Here is a 17958-nt window from a genome sequence, read left to right as displayed (position 1 = left end):
AGCTATAGCAGTATGGCATGGGAGACCTGTCTAAATGACAGGCCAAACCATGTCAGGCTTTCTAGGTTGAACCCAGAAGCCTGAACTCCACCCAGGAGCTGAGAAGCAGCAAGTGCAGATCAGAGCAGAGAGGCCAAGTACTCCCAGTCAGAAGCCCCACCTAACAATCCAGCCACTGCATTCGGCACCCCTCTTCGGTGAAAGCTGTAGCCCCAGCACAAAGCACGTTGCAGCAAAGCAAACCAGAGATGGCCACGGCACATGGTGGCGACGTCCCCGACTGCAACGCAGGCTCAGCCAACTGGCTGCCAGGAGGCGATGAGGGTTTGAAGCATCAGGATTGCAGGATACAAGTCCAGACTGCAATTACTGTTCCACTGAAGCCTTCCGGACCAGCTTGATGAAAATCCTCTACCTCCCCACCCTATGTCAACAGGGCACAAAAAGTAAGAGCTGTCCATTCTGCGAGAGGCCGAAAGACACAGAACCAGAATCCTCCTCTGGCAGCCCCCTGGTCTTACCCAAAGATGCTTTTCACCTTCAACGATGGTCCCAACACATTTTCATCGGATTCAGCCTGGGTCCTCTCTCTGCCCAGGCATCAAGGACCCTCTGTGCCCTAGAGACAAGCGCCACATTGTTTCCAATAGGCCTAATAAAATGGCAGCTCCCCCTCCCAGCCATCACCACTTGCTCTGAAATGCATTACAGTATAGAAAACAGCAGGGTTCTCTTTTTCCAGGGAAAGAGAAAAACCTGCTTGTATTCTGCTTCACTTTAACTTCTTTGTTCATTATTGGGCAACAATCTTGGGAAGAGAGCTCTTGTTAGGGACAGCATTTCAGGCTCAAGGCATGCAAAATTAGGGCCTGAACTTAAGTGGCAAGAGAAGGCAGCTTTAGTGTCAAAGAAAACAAAAATCCACTATCCTTCTCTCCGAGGTGTCATTAGGAAGGATTAAAGGAAACCCGAGGAGCCCTCTTCTCCAAATGCAGAAAGGACGATTTGTTACAAGAGCCTGTTAAACCTTACAGAGAGGTATGTCAAATCTGTTGTGACCATACCAAAAAATAAGACACTTTAGATTCCAATGGCGGTTTCCAGAAAAAAAGAAAAATTACGGGGGTAAAATAAATATTCCAATGCATCAGATTTACTCAGGAGCCTAGAAAGTAAGATTTTTCGGAAGTGACTTGAGCTTGTCTACACTGCCCCGCAGTTCTGACCCCCAGGGGGTGTCAATCGCAGCACGTCCCAGCATGCCGCGGTCTATACAGCACAGCATGCTAGTGCATGCTGCAGTTAACACCCCTGCAGCCCAAACTGCAGGGCTGGCCCGTGTAGGCAAGCCATGAGTCCCAGCGTCCAGCGTGACTCAGGCGCTTTTGAAAGTTCTACCTCTGGTCAACAACAGAGGTGTGATAAACCAGCCGCTTTCTACTCAGCGATCAACGAATAATAGGGGCTTTCTGGAGAACTTGGAAGTTGTCTGTCAACTGACAGTCACTAAACATTCTGCCATGCCTAGTGTACATTGCTGCCTTTAGGTGAGGTCCATGGGAGGGGAGGAAGTGCCACACTTTGCAGGATTGGGCCCATAATGCCTGCATTTCCCAGTGTAAATTGGGAATCTCTTGCAAGGAAGCCTGTTCTCACAGGAATAATGAAAGCATGGGGCTACCAGACACATGTCAAGCGGAGCAACTCATAGGATTTTAATATAAAAGTCAGTTTTAGGTGCCCAAAGTTACATTTCCAGATATGAATGGGCCTGGAGCGTCTAAAAGCGGTGACCATTCTAGTCAGTAACTTTTAGCTGTCAAAACTTAGAGAGAAACCAATGCAGAATACATCAAGAGGAAAAAAAAAAAAACACACGTGTTATCACTGAGCCACAAAAAAGTTATTGGGCTCAATGCAGGAATCATTGGGTGAGGGTCTCTGGCCTGGACTATGCAGGATGTCAGATCAGCTGTTTTCAATGGTCTAGTTAGATGGAGATATTTCCATCCCCACAGCTGCTCCTCCCCATTCACAGTATGGGATGGAGACAAACGGACGTGAAAAGGATGTTCAGCCCTTCAACAGCTGCAAGTGTTGGGCAAGAAAGGCATCTTCTGTTCATCGGGAGAGATTCTTGGTGTGCTGGCAGGCACTGGCTGAAAGAGGATAGAGAACCTGTCGTTTCTAAAGGATTTGGTTTTGGTGGAAGGCGAACGACTGGCAACCTCAGATACTGAGCAGCCTTTTTGATATCTGCAGAACAGGTATTGCAGCAGCTGCTGGTAGATGTGCAAGGGCCAGATCACAACTGGTCACACTAAGCGAAGAACGGCATTGCAAGAAACAGCTGGTTGGCATGTCTTCCGCTTGCAGTGCCTGCGTGATGCTTTGCCACCACAATTGCCGTCCCGAGTGTTTGGCTCCTGCCGGGTGTAGACATTGGCTGTGATGTCTGGCTCCACTGGGCTACAGTTTCTTCCATAGGAAAGGAAGCCACCACACAGCAGTTCAGCCAGTTTAAAACACGCGGCACTGCACCATGGGAAGTTACCCAAATGCCCCTGCTCTTAGCAGCAGCGTGAGCGCCGTGGGATAGCTGCAGCGATATAATCAGGGTCATAAGACATGCAGAAAAATAAATAGTTAAGCTACAAACACTGGAACAGCAAGCCCATTGCAAGGACATCCAATGATTGAATAACCTGGTTTGTTGCATTCAAGTCCCCTGCAATGGAATGAGTAGAATTCCACTTAGACTGGAATTTTCAGAAGGAATTAGCACCTATATCTGGTGCCAGATTTTCAGAGGAGCTCCGCACATTGGGTTTTCTTTTGAAGATCTAGCCCATTATAAGTGCCACAAGAGAAGGAGCTGAGCCCTTTTGAAGAACTGGACCTTACTGAGACACCCGCTATCTAGCACCTTTGTTGAGGGTCTCGGCCAAAAGGCTCAGAGTGGAGTGGACTACAGAGAATGCCCTTTCCTCCCGCCCACCCCACTTCAAAAGCAAAAACAAACCAAACACCCACCCACCACTGAAAGGCTATCAAAGTTAGCGGTAACTATGCTTAGCCAGCCATCCTGCCTGCCTACTGTTGCATGTAGGCAGAGACTTACAGAGAGACATCTTGATTTATAGCTTGCCCCTTAGTTTCACCCACCATATCATGATATTTATTATATGTTCATATGTCTACAAGCACACACACACACTTTTATTTGAGCAAGATTAGTACACACGCTACGCTGGTTTGTCAGATCACTGCTCGCTGGCACAAAGTCCATATTTGTTTCCCCTGCAGGGGTGAAAATAAAGGGGGTTTTGTATTTTCTCCCTCTTCTCTTTGCGGGTCTGAGTGAGTTTATTTGACACTCCAGTGCTCTTTGTGAGCTGAGTGCCCCACAATAAATGCTGCCCTTAAGAGTTACTTGGTTAGACAGAGGGACCCTCTTCAGAGGAGAATGGGGGGCTTGTTGAGATGAGGCAGGAGGGAGGGTGGGGGAGGCCCACTGAAGAGAGTCTATGCAGCCCTCATAGAAGGGTCTCTGTCCTGGACTCACAATAGAGCAAAATTCTTAAAGACACCAGGGGCTGAAAGGAAGGAACGAACATTTTCCTCCCTTTAAAAAGGAGTTTTAAGGAACAATTGAAGAAGCAATAAAAAAAAAAAAAAAAAAAAAGTCTTTACTTTCCCAGACATTTTTGGAAGTAGAGAAAACATCCCTCCCCCTTCCACAGCACGACTTTTTGCTGGAAAAAGTTCCCCCGTTTACACATATTTTCACCTCTTACTGCCACAAATCAGGGCCCTAGAAGTCCCCCTCTTTTTGGGGGGGGGGGGAGGGGAGAAGGGGCATAGCACAGAGATAATGGAGAAATAATCCCCTCTTCCAGTTGAAACCAGGCCAAATATTAGCCTATGGTTCAACTCTACCAATGGCTCCTCTAAAAAGCCCAATTCACGGAGTGGAGCAGGGGGAAGAGACTGCAAAGCCCCCCCGTGAGCAGTTTTCCATGGGAGACCCAAAAAAAAAAAAAAAAAAAAAAATCAAAACCCAAGTAAACCACAAACAGCTACCAGAGTCACTAACACCACTTCGTCTCCTGCTCCCAGGGCAGAGCAGCGGCTTGGCTTGCCTGCCACAGGCACTCATTTCGACGGCCGAAAGGTGGGAAGCTGCAGAGAAGGGGACATTCCAGGACAGGGGTGAATGGGAGCGAGACCCACCTGTCCACGATCATTAAATTCGTCCGCAGACACAAGGACGACGGTTGGGTTGTGTTTATTAAACACAAGAGAAGGGGGAGAGCACGCAATTCTTCCTCCACCCTTATAAAAGTCAGCATGCAGGCCAAAAAAAACAAAAAACCACACAGCTACCAACGAACCTCCACTTGCAAGCTCGGAAATCCAGACTTCAGCCAACGTACCTACAACATCCCCTGCTATTCCAGTCCTTCCCCTCCACAGCTTTGCTGGTTAAACCTACATCAACCCCCTAATATTCTAGTCCTGGGACCAGGGCCACCCAGGAGAGCGGAGGGGCAGTTTGCTCCAGGCCACCCATTTGAGAGGGCTCCCAAAATGAAGGAGGGGCAGCAGGGCCAAATTTGAGTGAGAGGCATTGCGGCCATCAATAGTGCAGGGAGCAACTCGTCCACCCCAGCCAGGCCCAGATCCCACTGGCACCATGCCACGTGCTATGGACGTTTTGTAATGTGAAAAGTGGGATTTGAATGGAAATACTGGACTTCTTTCCGTTTGTGACCTAAATCAGGATTTCAAAGCCAAGTCCCAGGAGGTGAATGGCTGAAATCCAGAGCCTTTGCATTTCCAGAAGTACACGTGCCACTGTTCCACGCTCAGGGTGCAGAAAAAGCTACTGGATATTACACACTGGACCCATAACAAAGTCCTCCCCCCCAACATTTCATTTCTTTCCCATCCTTAGCTCCCCTTCTCAAAAGCTGACTTCTGGACCATCTCAGCGCATCATTGTCCATTCACTTGGTCAAAAACAGGGTCCTCTGCAACCAACCTCAGTCTGAGTTTGCATCTAGAGCTGAACTCTGTGGTTTGGCCTCCTATTAGTCTGGTTTGTTTCCATTTTGTTTTTAAGCCCTTAACATTTAAAAAAAAAAAAACCCACACAGTTCAAAGCCACTTGCCGGGAGTTGTGTGACCTCAGCTCATGTTGCCCACATAACATGTCTGTCAAAGACATGAGTCATAGCCAAGCCCCACCCTGGCAGGATCTTTTTTCCCCCCTTCCATGTTAACTTCGGTTGCTGCTTTGCTGTGTTTGTGGCATTTGATACAATGGAAAACCACATCCTTGAGGGCTGCAAATCCACTCCCCACACCCAAACCAAATGCTGCTCATCATATATGTGGCACTAAGAATACAACTCTTTAGGACGTTGGCCAGCTAAGCTGTCTAGTTTCTTGCTTGTTCTCTTCTGTGCTGGCAAGCGGTCAGGACTGTTTGTCAAGACCAAGCCTTCAGAAGAAAGAAACGCACCAAAATTCCAAGTGGCAGTGAACAAGGAAGTCTACTGACTACTCCATGCAGAACCCACCCAAGCAAGCGTCTGATCTCACTCCTCTTCCTCCTTCACAGTCATAAAACAGACTTTTCCACAGGACAACTCCCTCAGATTCAGAGCACCTTGGAGACAAAAGGGCTCCTTCCCTTGGACCAGGTTCCAAACCAAAACATCTGGCCATCAGCTGCAGAATTAATCAGAAAAAGGCCGAGATGGGAGAGCAGACAGTTCTGGTTATTCTCAGACATCCAGAAGGTACTCTTATTTTTCCATACACAGTTACATTCAAGGTGGGTGTTTGGCCATAGTTTTCATACATCATTAATCGAACTGCCTATTAGGCCCCTCTGATGTCACAGAAGATGCAATCCAAAAGCAGCACAAGTCATGCCCTGAAGTCCTTGAGGATGTTTAAGTGTTAGGTTGGAGGGGGGGGGAGGGAGAGAAGAGAAGCAAAGCAAGTGTTCCTGAGCCATCTCTGGGCGGCCATGAGCTATGCAGACTCAATGAACCCAGGTCCACACAACACTTGCAAGGGCCTGGGGTGATGATCACAGTCTCACTAAGCCCAAACTAAACCCAAGTTTACTCTAATTAAAGGTGGGATCATCTTTCTTATCCCTGAGAGTTGCTATAGATCCTATTATGCCCATTACACAGATGGGGCAACTGAAGCAATGGAAGTGAATGGCTTGATTTGCCGTAGGTGCTCAGCATATCTAAAAAGGTCCAGGCCCTTACGACTTGCCCATGGTCACACAGGTCAGCAGCAGAGCCTGGAACCTCTAGAGCACTGAAGTAATCCCGTTTTTATCTACATGTCACACTGCTTCGCTATGCACAGCTCCCCAGCATTCATCTGGCATCATTCATCAAAAACATGGTCAACCACGTTTGGCTGGAGTGCAAGCACTTTGCACTTCTGTATGGAGATCGGGATTAGAGATTATTGGTCCTAGTCTTTACTGCCTGGGCCAACACATGGATTGATACTGCCTTCAAAAACCAAAGAGTGTTTTCAAGTCTTTTCACAGTGACTGGTGTGGCCCAATCAAAAAAAGAAAAAAAAAAAGGGGGGGGGGGGGGCGGCGAAGGAAGGGTCTCATTTAATCATTCTACACAGCTGAGAATGATTTTGCCTGGGACTGGAAGAAGAAAGAGGAAGAGAGAATTAACCAAACTCATATTTTAACACAGAGAAGAGAGTGGCTAAAACAAAGAACTGGTGCGACATATCCACAAGACAATTTGTTTCCAAGAGATTTAAGAACGAAGATACTTCTCCAATTTGTCCACTACCGAAAAGACAGATTGCATACGAGAACTTCAAGTATCTTAATTAACACATCTTAAGGAGGGGGAGTAAGATAAAATGAGCCATTGAGTCCAGAGCCAAATGTAATGCCCAATGGTTAGAAGTACAGGACTGGGAATCAGGGGTTTTAGTTCTGGGTCTGACATGGACTCTAACTGATCACCGCAACTGACGCTGGGAAGGAACCTTCCCCCAGGTCACACTTGCAGAGACCCTGCGGGGTTTTTAGCCTCTCTGCAGCATGGGGCATGGATCATTTGCTGGTTTGAATTAAAGTAGAGTGTGGATTGTTTGTAACCTGAAGTCTTTAAATCAAGATCTGAGGACTTCAGTAACTCAGCCAGAGGCTATGGGCCCATTACAGGAGCGGGTGGGTGAGTGAGATTCTGCAGCCTGTGATGTGCAGAAGGTCAGACTAGATAATCATGAGAGTCCCTTCTGGTCTTAAAGTCGACCAGCTCCCATTTCTCGAGGCTCCCGGGCCATGCTGATAAAGTAGGAGATGGGGCCATGTTGAACGCTGAATCTGTCTCCTGGGACAAGTAAAGCAACTTGCTGTAAACCCTAATCCTGCGTTAAGAGCTTTCATCAAAAAGGAATGGTATTTATTAAGGAGTTATAGGAGGTAATAAAACAGAATGTTTTCACACAGGGTTGACACTAACATGGGGGACTGTGTGTTAGCATTTGGCCCTTCGTTTTTAAATACATCTTTCTACTGAAATAAGCCGTTTTAAACAAGGCTCACCTTTGTAGTGCAGTTCTAGCTTTCGGGTTGGCCTTGGTAACTGGCAAGACATTAGACTTTTCTCTGTCTCTTTGTTGCTTTTCTTTTCTACTCAAAGTTTAAACAAATACTCAAGCTGCATTATCCCCCTATTGCCTGGTGGATAAAAAGGGGGGTGGGGGGGGGGGGGGGGAAAGGAGGAAGAGAAGAAGGAGATGAGCCTCAAGTCAAGAAGTTTAACAGCCCAAAATTCAAGAGCATTCCAATCCATTCTAGAGAGAGGACCCCCTCCACCATCTAGAAAATGCTGGTTCCAGCTACTGCCACAGGTCAGAACCAATCACTCTTTTTAATAATACACATGAGGAATGAGAAGTGGTGCTGCTAGATTAGTTATTTTTCTGATCCAATTAATCAAAAGGGAACGGAGATTAGCTTTTCCTGATGTAGGCTGCATTTCAGAGTATGGCAAGAGTACGCGATCCATCATTTTGTTGCTTGAAGAATATCAGAAGAAAATGCACCCCCAAAAGAGCATTAACTTCTCGGGTGGGAGCCTTTGAGATACATCTGGCATCAGTGATTGGCCAGCTTGGGGCAGTAGGGGGAGAAGTTCCATTTCATGACCCAGGGCATCTCCAGTTTTATTTGCATTGCAGTAGTGCCTGCATGTCCCATCTGAAACCAGGGCCCCCTTGTGTTGGGTGCTGTACGTGCACGTAGTAAGAAACAATCCCTGCCCTGACATCTGCAACAGGCAAGCCAGACAAAGGATGATCATCTCCCTTTAGCAGATGGGGAGCCGACTCAGAGGCAGAAAGATTTGCTCTAGGTCACGCAGAGAGGCACTAGCAGATCCAGGAACTGATCTCCTGAGCCCCAAATGAATGATGTAACCATGTGACCCCCTGCCATTTAAACCACTGCTGATACTCAGCTCAGTGGCACCATAGGCTTGGGGCAGGACCGTAGCTGTGCAGCGACTGACAGGTCAGCTGTCTTGTTAGTCTTCGCTTAATGGCTGAGATTTGAGAATTGCTTTGCCCATCCCTTCAGTCCGAGTTTCTGAAGGGGGGGGACAAGTACTCAAGTGATGGAGCAAGTTAATCCAGTAAAAAACCTAACCAATCAGCTGATAATCAATACCTGAAACCATAGCTCCTGTCCCACCTCACTGCAGGAACTCTCACATTTATTCTTGGGTTCTTAACCTCACTGGTTAAGACTTAGCACATAAATAGCCCGATTTCATTTTCGGTTTACCTGGGCTGTGTCTTTACTAGGAAACTTCCCAGCTGTTCACCCCCACCAATGGAAGTGGCAGCTCAGACAGGACTGCAGAGCAGGGGTAAGTGGGTTTCATTGCAACCGTGTCATCTATGTCCCATCGGCACTGCAGCCCCTGCTATTGCTAACACCAGTGGGGAACCATGGCTAGGACATTCGCTAGTGTAGACAAGCCCTAGTGCCCCAGTCACTGTTACAGGGACCACAAGAAACCCGACAAGATTTCATTTTTAAAAATTGAAGGTTGGTCCATGACTAGTCTGGAGAACGGCACTCACAGTGGGGGAGGTCGGGCTTCTGCACCCCAGCTCCCCCAGCCTGTAAGATGGGGATCGCTCCCCTCCCCCAGCTCAAAAGGGGCAATTGTAAGGACTAATCAAGGCGCAATGTCAATTCCCCCTAGAATCTCTTGGGAGATTGCTTGGGCCAGTGGAGCTCGATGTGGAGACGCAATGCTGCTGTTTTCGCAGCAGTGAGAGGGCTGGGGTGCACAGGAGCATCATGTGTCCCATGCAAGCTGCAGAGCCCAGCTTCATGGAGGTCCTCCTGCCGATGCTCCATAGACGAGCAGGGAGACGGTGAGTGACCCAGGTTAGGCTGTGGGGTGGCCAGAGCTGTATGCACAGTACAGAGCCATTGGGCGAAACCTTCCCCAAAAAGGCAGAAAGAGGAGGAAGAAAGAGCAGGTCCCATTTGCTCCTCTCCCACACACCTGCTGTGGCCCAGCTTATTGGCAGCCGCTGCTGCAGGCCAGGCAGGGCAAAGGAGTAAAATCCCCAGCATGTTTCTCCCTGTTGGAGGATTCTATAAGAGGTTTCCAGTGTGCAAAGAGACCAGACTCCCCCTTGAAAGCTTTGCCACTGAGAACACACGATTACAGCGCTCATTCCCCCTACACAAAGAAAGCCATGGGTATAATTCCTCCAACCCAACTGCTACCTGCCCTAAGTCTTGTGAGGTATAAGGAAGGTATCCTGTTGAAAAGGACAGTGGGGCGTAGATCTCCTCCCTCTACCCCCATCAGCACATATACACCAAGAGAGACAGCAGTTAATACAACTGCCAAAGCATCTCTACTCAGTGAGCTTTGCATTTCTGTGTCCATTTCACAATCTGCCCATTGTCCAGGACTCACTTCACCCACCACTGAAACGCAGCCACCTTGAGGTCGGAACATGGCTGCAGTTTAAACAGCACACCGCAGGTGGGGAGTACCTCATGCCATCAACATGACAAGGGAAGTTTGAGGTTGGCAGAATGTTAGGACTTGGGATACACAAGGGGCATCAACAGAAGCCACGTGGTTCTATTTCCTGTATTTATTTGAGTGAGAGCAAGAAGCAAAATTAGTCAGTTTTTCAGCTATGCTGTTATGTGGCCTACAAGCAAGTAACACGCAAAGTACTGTAACAACATTTTACATCCTACAGTACCTTCCATGCAAGAATCTCAGATGTACTCTGCAAACACTGGACCAAAATTTGTCATTAGTAGAACAGTGTTCAAGGTAGTGTTGAATTAACCCCAGGGGCGAATAGGACTAATTAAGCTTGTGAAATAAATGTCCTCCACCCATTTTTACAAGTAAGAACAACCGATGCATTGAGAGATTAATTGAGACATTGACTGAGGGCACAGAACAAGTCAGCAAGAAACCAAAGGAGTCCTGAGTCCCAGTCCCCTGCTCTAACCACTAAACCAGAAACTCTCCCTTCATAATCTCCATTTCCCTAGGATATCTTCCTCCCAAAAGCCTTGCATTACTGCATGCCAAGCTTTTCCTTCCTGCCAGCTCTGGTGCCCCCACGGCCACTGTCTGGTAACAAAAAGAAAGACTGCTCGCTTCTCTTGCTGAGACATTTTAATAGGGGCACTGTCTCATGTCTCAAGCCCTCAGGAGGGACATATGCCACACAGTGAAATGCAACCATACTAATGTGTGGGAAATAAAAGTGCCTCTTGTTTACTTCAAAGTGACCGCAAATCTCTCTTTTCCAAGCTAGCGTCACTTACTCTCCACAGAAAGCAGCAGATAGCACTTTGGAAGAGATGGTGTTGGCCTCAGTGATATGTCCAAAGGAGCAGACAGCACTAACTTGCTTGTATGTTATTGGTTGCAGGTCTAGACTGGTGTGGTCTTCTTGTTGTAGGAAGCAAAATAAGGGAGTCATTCATATTTTTCCAAAATTCTCACAGAAGTACCCTTGTGCATCAGAGATACTTGCATAATCAGTCTCAATCAAGTGTTCCTCTGCATCGGTGTGAGCAAGGAGACTCACGCCAGCCAGCCATACATCAAACACTGCTTATGTCCTCCGCAAGACCTCACTGCTAGGAGAAGTTAAACACACACAGAACCAGCGCCAGCTCGAGGCAGGAAACAAAACTCATCTAGGTTATTGTCGATCCATATTTTTTCCCTGGGGGGCGGGGAATCCACCCACACCTATAAGGTCAAGTGTCACAAAGAAAAGCAGTATTGTCACTCCTTGATTGACCTTCCTACAACTCTTAGCATGGCATGACAAGTCACACGCCTGCAGCATTTTATAAATTGGACCTTCGAGTCTATTCACACTACCGGTAAAGTGTGTTTGACCGATTCCAAGAAGCTAAAAATTTCTTTTAAAGCATATGTAACAGACATTTCTCAGGAGGATAAAATATGCAAGTTCCAAAGAAAAGCAAATATTTCCTATATAGAAAGAAATACAGTCCTCCCTTTCTTTTTTTTTCCATTTTAAGTCTCTCCTAGCTGCGAGCTGTGTTTATACCAACTCCCCCTATGCCCTCCCTTTTTAAAACATCCAATATCACTGTCAAGCTCAAAAGACTTCAAATACTGTTCAAGTATTCATTGAAATGGGCTTTAAGTGACAGGTTAAAACCACTTCCAATGAGTGGTACACAAGGCTGTGTTGTGGAGACTGCGATCAAATAAAAACAGGGTCCTGCTACAAATATACGGGAGGATCAAATTGCAAAAAACAAAGGTGTCAGGTCACTTAAACTACCTTTGCCTCTGGTGGATGATAAGAAGGTGAATCATTCGAAAGCATTCCAAGTTTAGATCAGATGAGCGTTCGGAGTTCCTTGCCCACCCTGGCTGCAGGGTGCCTGAAAACGTATCCCAGTGGGAAAGACAGCTGAGTAAAAACAAAAAAGTCACCCAAAAGGACGTAGGGGCAAAATGGAAACAAAGACTTATTATATAGGGGAGAAGCCTAAAGCAACCATTAGACCGGTTTATAGTGCCCTGAAAGTAAAGGGCCTGGTGTTAAATTACAGGCCAGGGTTAGTTACTCTGTGCCTCCAGCGACAGATCTTAAAGACACAAGATAAAATTAAAACACCTTGCTGGAAAGACGAAAAGGCAGCGCTTTCTGTAAGGACGAACCATTTTATCTGCTTTTTCCAGAGAGACCTGGTCGCACCGAAGTACTTGTGATCAGACACCCACCCAGAGAGCGCACTGCCCTTTCGGGCTCGAAAACGCTGCCCCCTGCACTTCCATGGCACGTGTTGGAGAAGGCCAGGACAACACACACAAACCGAGGTGCATTCATGTGTACCAGATCACTCTGTGTTACTCAGGAAAATGGATTATTACCCCATAGATTCTACCCAACCCCCCCCAAAAAAACACACACACACTCCCCCTGCATGAAATTTGGTTATTTTTCTTTTTTTCTTTAATTCCCTTCCTAAAACCAGCTGATCTTTTTCTCCATTTTGGCGTTTCCAGACAACACTTTAACCCCCTGGTACATTACAACCTTAACCTGAAGCCTTATTTAACGCCCCCCTGGCTCCATGCTCTGGGAGGTTACTCAGTTTCATCGGTCTGCTGCTATTCCTCAGAAGCCTGACCCAGCTGCTGCTGAGGGGAGGCGCTATTTCCTCACCGATCTAGCCAGCAAAGTAACGGATCTGGGAAAAGAGCGACTAGAGAGACAAGTGCAACAGACACCTTTATAGGTCGAGTCTCCTTTCTCTCCATGGAGCACAGTAGCGAGGTACGGTGCCCCTATAAACTGCCCACTTATTTATCTGCTCTTTACAAGAATAAAGGTTGCTCGTACCACAGTTTAAAAAAAAGGGGGCGGGGGTTGTTTTTCAAATGCATTAAAATCGACCCTGCCTTTAGGGTTAAAAGATTGGGGGGTGGGGGTGGAGAAAGATGATCTGTGTGGAAAGAATCTGCTTCTGTGCAACTCCAGTGCGCCCCACCTGTTACCATTTCACCAGGTCGCTGCTAAAAAACGTTTCCCCAAAGCATTTGGGTCACCAGGAAGGCCACTTACCTTCAGTTCACCAAGCAGGATGGGGATCGAGTCAGATGATCGGGTGAGCGTATATTCCACACAAAGGGACCCAAAAATACATCACCAAAAACGGATGGAGAGAGAGAGATAATTCCACGTGGGACCGGGTCCTCCAGCAGCAGCCGCGCGGCGCGTCCCCCAGGCGGCACAAAACACCCCCGACCTGTTTGGGGCGCCCCCCCAACAACACGCCCCGGCTTTGCAGCGACTCCTTTTCCGAGAAGGGGGGCGCGGAGACAGCAGCTCCGCCAAGCCCCCTTGCGCGGGGCTAGCTCCGAGCCAAGCCGGGTATTTCCCAAGGACGGCGGCGGGGAACCGCGTCTCGCCGGCGGATGCTCCGCGCTCCGGAGAGGGACCGGCCCGCCGGCGCCCCAGCCGAGGCAAAGGCGCAGCGAGGGCTGCCAACACCTCTCCCCGCACGGGACCTCCGGGTCCGGCCGCAAGGGGAGCCCAGCCCTGCTCCGGCCGCAGCCCCGGGCGCAATTCGCCGGGCCCCCCGGCTGCCGCTGAGCGGCCAGGGCAGGGGACCGCAGCAGCCAGGCGCCCGCTCCGCTCCTCCAGCTGCTGCGCCCGCGCGCCCCTGCTGCCAATGCCCCGTCCGGCGCCTGCCATGCCGCCCTTATATACGCCCCAGCTGCGGGCTGCAGCCGGGCAGGCTCGCTGGGGAGCGCACAGCACCCTGGGAGTTGTAGTCCGCCCCCCCCCCCCCCCCCCGCGCCCGGCAGCAGCGCATGGGAGGCGCCTTTTGCAGGCAGCGGGGCAGAGCTGGAGCCGGGGGAGGGAGGCAGGGGAGGTTCGTGTCTGGGGGGGGGGGGCAGGTGGAGTGCAGAGGGAAAGGCGTCAGGGGCTGCCCAGCCTCGGAAGGGGAAATCTCAGAGAAGGATCAAAGCACCTTAATCACAGAGGGGATGAACACGTTGCGAAAGTTCCGCAGTGCCCAGCTCGGGTACTTTAAAAATACCTCCTGGCTTCTTTTTATTGGCCAGCTTGTTTTTTTAAGCCAGTCCCGTGCACTGGCTTCACAGTTTCACGCTTTTCCCTGCAGGCACGAGGGCTAGAAATTTACCGTGAGAGTTCCAAATATTCACAAAAAGAACAGGAGGACTTGGGGCACCTTACAGACTAACACATTTATTTGAGCATAAGCTTTCGTGGGCTACAGCTCCCTTCAGCAGATGCATCAAATAAATTTGTTCGTCTCTAAGGTGCCACAAGTCCTCCTTTTTTTTTTTGCAAATACAGACTAATATGGCTGCTACTCTGAAACCAAATATTCACATGACTCCAGAAGCTGAGGCTCTAGAAAAGACACCACTTATCATGAAACATGCAATAAATCAGGTGACTGGACAATAATGCAAGTTCCAAGTGAGAGGAGTATGTACAGAATTAATTCCCTATACCCACTGAGTAAAGGAGTTAATTAGGAGTTTTAGGGGTGAAACTGATTAACTCTCTCAGGTATTAATCGATAATTAAACTAATCATTAAGACATGTATTAACTGAACTAGCACTCAGCTACGTTATTGACCTGTGTGTTAATCTAGACCCAATGCCTGGAAGCATTTACACACAGGAGTAGTCCACTCAAAGTCAATGGAACTACTCCCACTATAAAGTAAGAGGCGCATGTGTAAGTCTTTGCAGGATATTTGAGGCCTGAGTGATGCATTAATTTAATTATACATTTCTGTGGATTCCTTCTAATATCACAGTTTTTGCTAAGGTGCAGGAAAATACATGGGTTAAGACACGGGTGCAGGACAAATGGTAATGCTTAAATGAAGTGCATATATTTAGAATGCAAGATACTCCTTCCCCATAATGAGGTCCCAGGATTTGTGTGGATCTGTGATTTGAGAGGACAGGACCTCTCCCCACACACAACACACCTATTCAGGACAAATTCCTTTCTCTCCCCCACTGTAATGGAACTATTGGGAGGCAAAGCCTTTTGGCTCCACGAGGAATTTTCTAGCCTCCTATGTGATTCTTTTCCCCATTGCTTAATTTGTGCAAGGGCTGAGCCCCGGCTCCTCTGGGCCTGGCAGTTCCTAGGCCTGGCACCTCTGGGCCTGGCAGTTCAGAGCCCCGGCACCTCTGGGCTTGAGGTGTCAGTTATGAATGTAAAAAAACTGCTTGAACCCCAGCACCTCTTTCATTACAAATTAAGCACAGCTTTTTCCCCACACAAAGGTAGTCTGTAGCCACGCAGCCCATTTGGTACCCACTGATGTCGACAGCTTGGGTCCAGGATTATATAAAGCCAGCAGAGGGACTCTAGGCTGGGTGGGTAGTTCAGGTTAGATACCAAACTCCATGTAAACTGCAAAATTTTCTTAGGGGCCAATTTGAAGAGCAGGGCTGGGCTCTGGGGAGATCTGAGGGGGGAGGGAGGAATCTTCCACATCAGGCCAGTTGCTCAATAGCCACTGCTGCTTGTGTGCATAGGGTACCCCCTCTGCTATGGGGAGAGGATGGGAGGGTAGGCATAGCAGCAGCTGCAGCTTGCCTAGATCCTGACCTCTGCATGATAGCAGGCATCCACCAGAAAGCACACACCAGCTGGCAGCCACCTTCTCCAAATCCTGCTACTCCCTTGCTGGGTGGCACAGGGTTCACCTGGCAGGGGATTCTCCGGCTATGTAAAGGCAGGACTTATCCCCTAATGCACCCAAGCAGGCTGCCTCAATGAAATGGCAAGAAGAGTCCAGTGACAAGCCTGCAAGGGGCACCGGGCGGGGGGAGGGCAGGTTTTCAGGACCCAATGCTGCTGTGGAAATGCTTCCTTCCCCTGAATTGCTTTGAGATCAGATGAATTTATTTAAGAAACCACAGCTGAAACACTGCACAAAATGCATTGCAGTGCTTGCATTGGCTGAGTTTTGAAGGAGAGACTGGGTCATTTTTATGGTACATTAAAGGAAAAACAAAAACTTACTACGTTTCATCCTTTGGGTGGAAATTAGAGTCTACTTGAAGTGAGGGAGTAAGGACCAGTGGTTAAAGCATATAACTGGTAGTCAGGAGCAGAAGGGTTCTAGTTCTTGGCTCTGCCACAAACTTCCCGTAGGAACTTGGGCAAGTCAGTTATCCTCTTTGTGCCTCAGTTTCCTCCTCTAGCACAATGGGAATAATGGTATTCAGCTCCATGTTTTGCTATGCTCCTGCACGCAGACCCACAGGGAATGCTCACATGAGTAAAGTGGAGAGGTACATAAGTCATCACAGAATCAGGGCCTCACAGTGCAAAGTATTTTGTGTTTATCAAAATTCTATAGCTCATTAAGAAACCAGTATTATAAAAGCCCTCACGCAAAGGGGAAAGCTAAGGTCCTTGTATTACTTTGCTCAAGCCCTAAAAGATGGGGGCTTTTTTCCTCCCCTTCTGTTTCTTGCAGCTCTGTCCAGTTGTGAATTTCACTCTGCAGCAGCTGGCTCTATCATGAATAGTGTGACTAGATACTTGCTTCGCTGGGTCTCTGGGGGCTGAATCACCAGCCAGTGAATAAGCTGCTTGTTCCTCTTACTTCGCGTTTTGAGCCCTACTTGGCACCAGGTTCTCCTTTTTGTAGGAATCTTTTAACATTCCTTGTATGTAAGAAGTGACACCTTCCAAAACATGGACAAGCAGTGATAGGGGTTTCAACCAGCAAACAATGCGCGTGTGCAGGAAATCTTAGGAGCAGCTGTTTAGCTGGGAAAGTAATAGCAACAGCTCCAGCAGTGACCGCTGATAATTGGGAATTTAGAACACTCCGAGAGGGTGTGACAAGCTTAGAACGCTGCTTGCAGTCGCTCACTTGCTAAGTGTGATTAACTTTTTTCCACACTTGCAGTTCAAGCTATAGACTTGTATCAGATCCTATGAGCAGACAGTGGGTGTGGAACTGGCTCAGCTACTCGGTGGCAAAGCATGACAGCCTTTTGTTGCGAATGTGCTGACTGACAACGTGCAGAATAGCAGAAAGCTCCACAATTAAATGTGCACACAGTTACATGGGGGCAGGGTCTGTCTTTTGTGGTGTGTTTGTACAGTACCTAACACACTGGAGCTCCTAGAAGCAACAATATTACAAATAAATAATAATTAATATGAGCACTGCCCTCCTGTATTCCCACAGCAATTGCAGCTGGAGAAATCATTCTTCACTTGCTCTCCTAGAGCAGTGGTAAAACAGAACAGGGGAACATTTGCCCAGAAGTGCTGCTTTTCAGTAGCAGACAAATAATGATACAATACCTCACTCTCCATAGCACATTTCATCAGTGGATCTTAAGGCACTTCACAAAGGAAGCAAGCACCATTATACTTATTTTACAGCAGCGGAAACTGAGACACAGAGGCAAAGGCCTGGATCCACAAAGGGACTTGCATAGACTCCAAGGACGGAAAAGACCACCGTGATCATCTAGTCGGACCTCCCACATAACGCAGGCCAGAGAACTGCCCCAAAATAATTCCTAGAGCAGCTCTTTTACATCAAATCTTGACTTAAAAATTGCCAGTGATGGAGAATCCACCATAACCCTTGGTAAATTGTTCCAATAGCCCTCACCATCAAAAATGTGCACTTTATTTCCAGTCTGAATTTGGCTAGCTTCACCTTCCACGCATTGGAGCCCGGTATACCCTTCTCAGCTAGGTTGAAGTGCCCATTATCAAAATATTTGTTCCCCATATAGCTACTTAATCATATATACTGAAGCAAGTCACACACACCCCCCTTCTTTCTGTTAAGATAAACAGA

At 48.0% G+C, this 17958-nt stretch overlaps 1 protein-coding gene and 1 long non-coding RNA gene across 9 annotated transcripts in view; both read right to left on the bottom strand.

The window, feature by feature from the left end:
- LOC122463006 overlaps positions 1 to 13836 on the bottom strand; it is a 77238-nt gene extending 63402 nt beyond the window's left edge. Inside the window, exon 1 of the long non-coding RNA XR_006285931.1 lies at positions 13186 to 13836. This is a non-coding gene — a long non-coding RNA (uncharacterized LOC122463006). The remainder of the gene's footprint in view (positions 1 to 13185) is intronic.
- Positions 1 to 17958, bottom strand: part of SLC39A11 (solute carrier family 39 member 11) — a 399980-nt gene that overhangs the window by 92185 nt on the left and 289837 nt on the right. The gene's annotated exons all lie outside the window — the stretch shown is intronic.

This window comes from Chelonia mydas, chromosome 14, assembly GCF_015237465.2.
Source record: "Chelonia mydas isolate rCheMyd1 chromosome 14, rCheMyd1.pri.v2, whole genome shotgun sequence".
In the NCBI taxonomy this organism is placed as follows: Eukaryota; Metazoa; Chordata; order Testudines; family Cheloniidae; genus Chelonia; species Chelonia mydas.
This window is presented reverse-complemented; position numbering and strand designations above follow the sequence as displayed.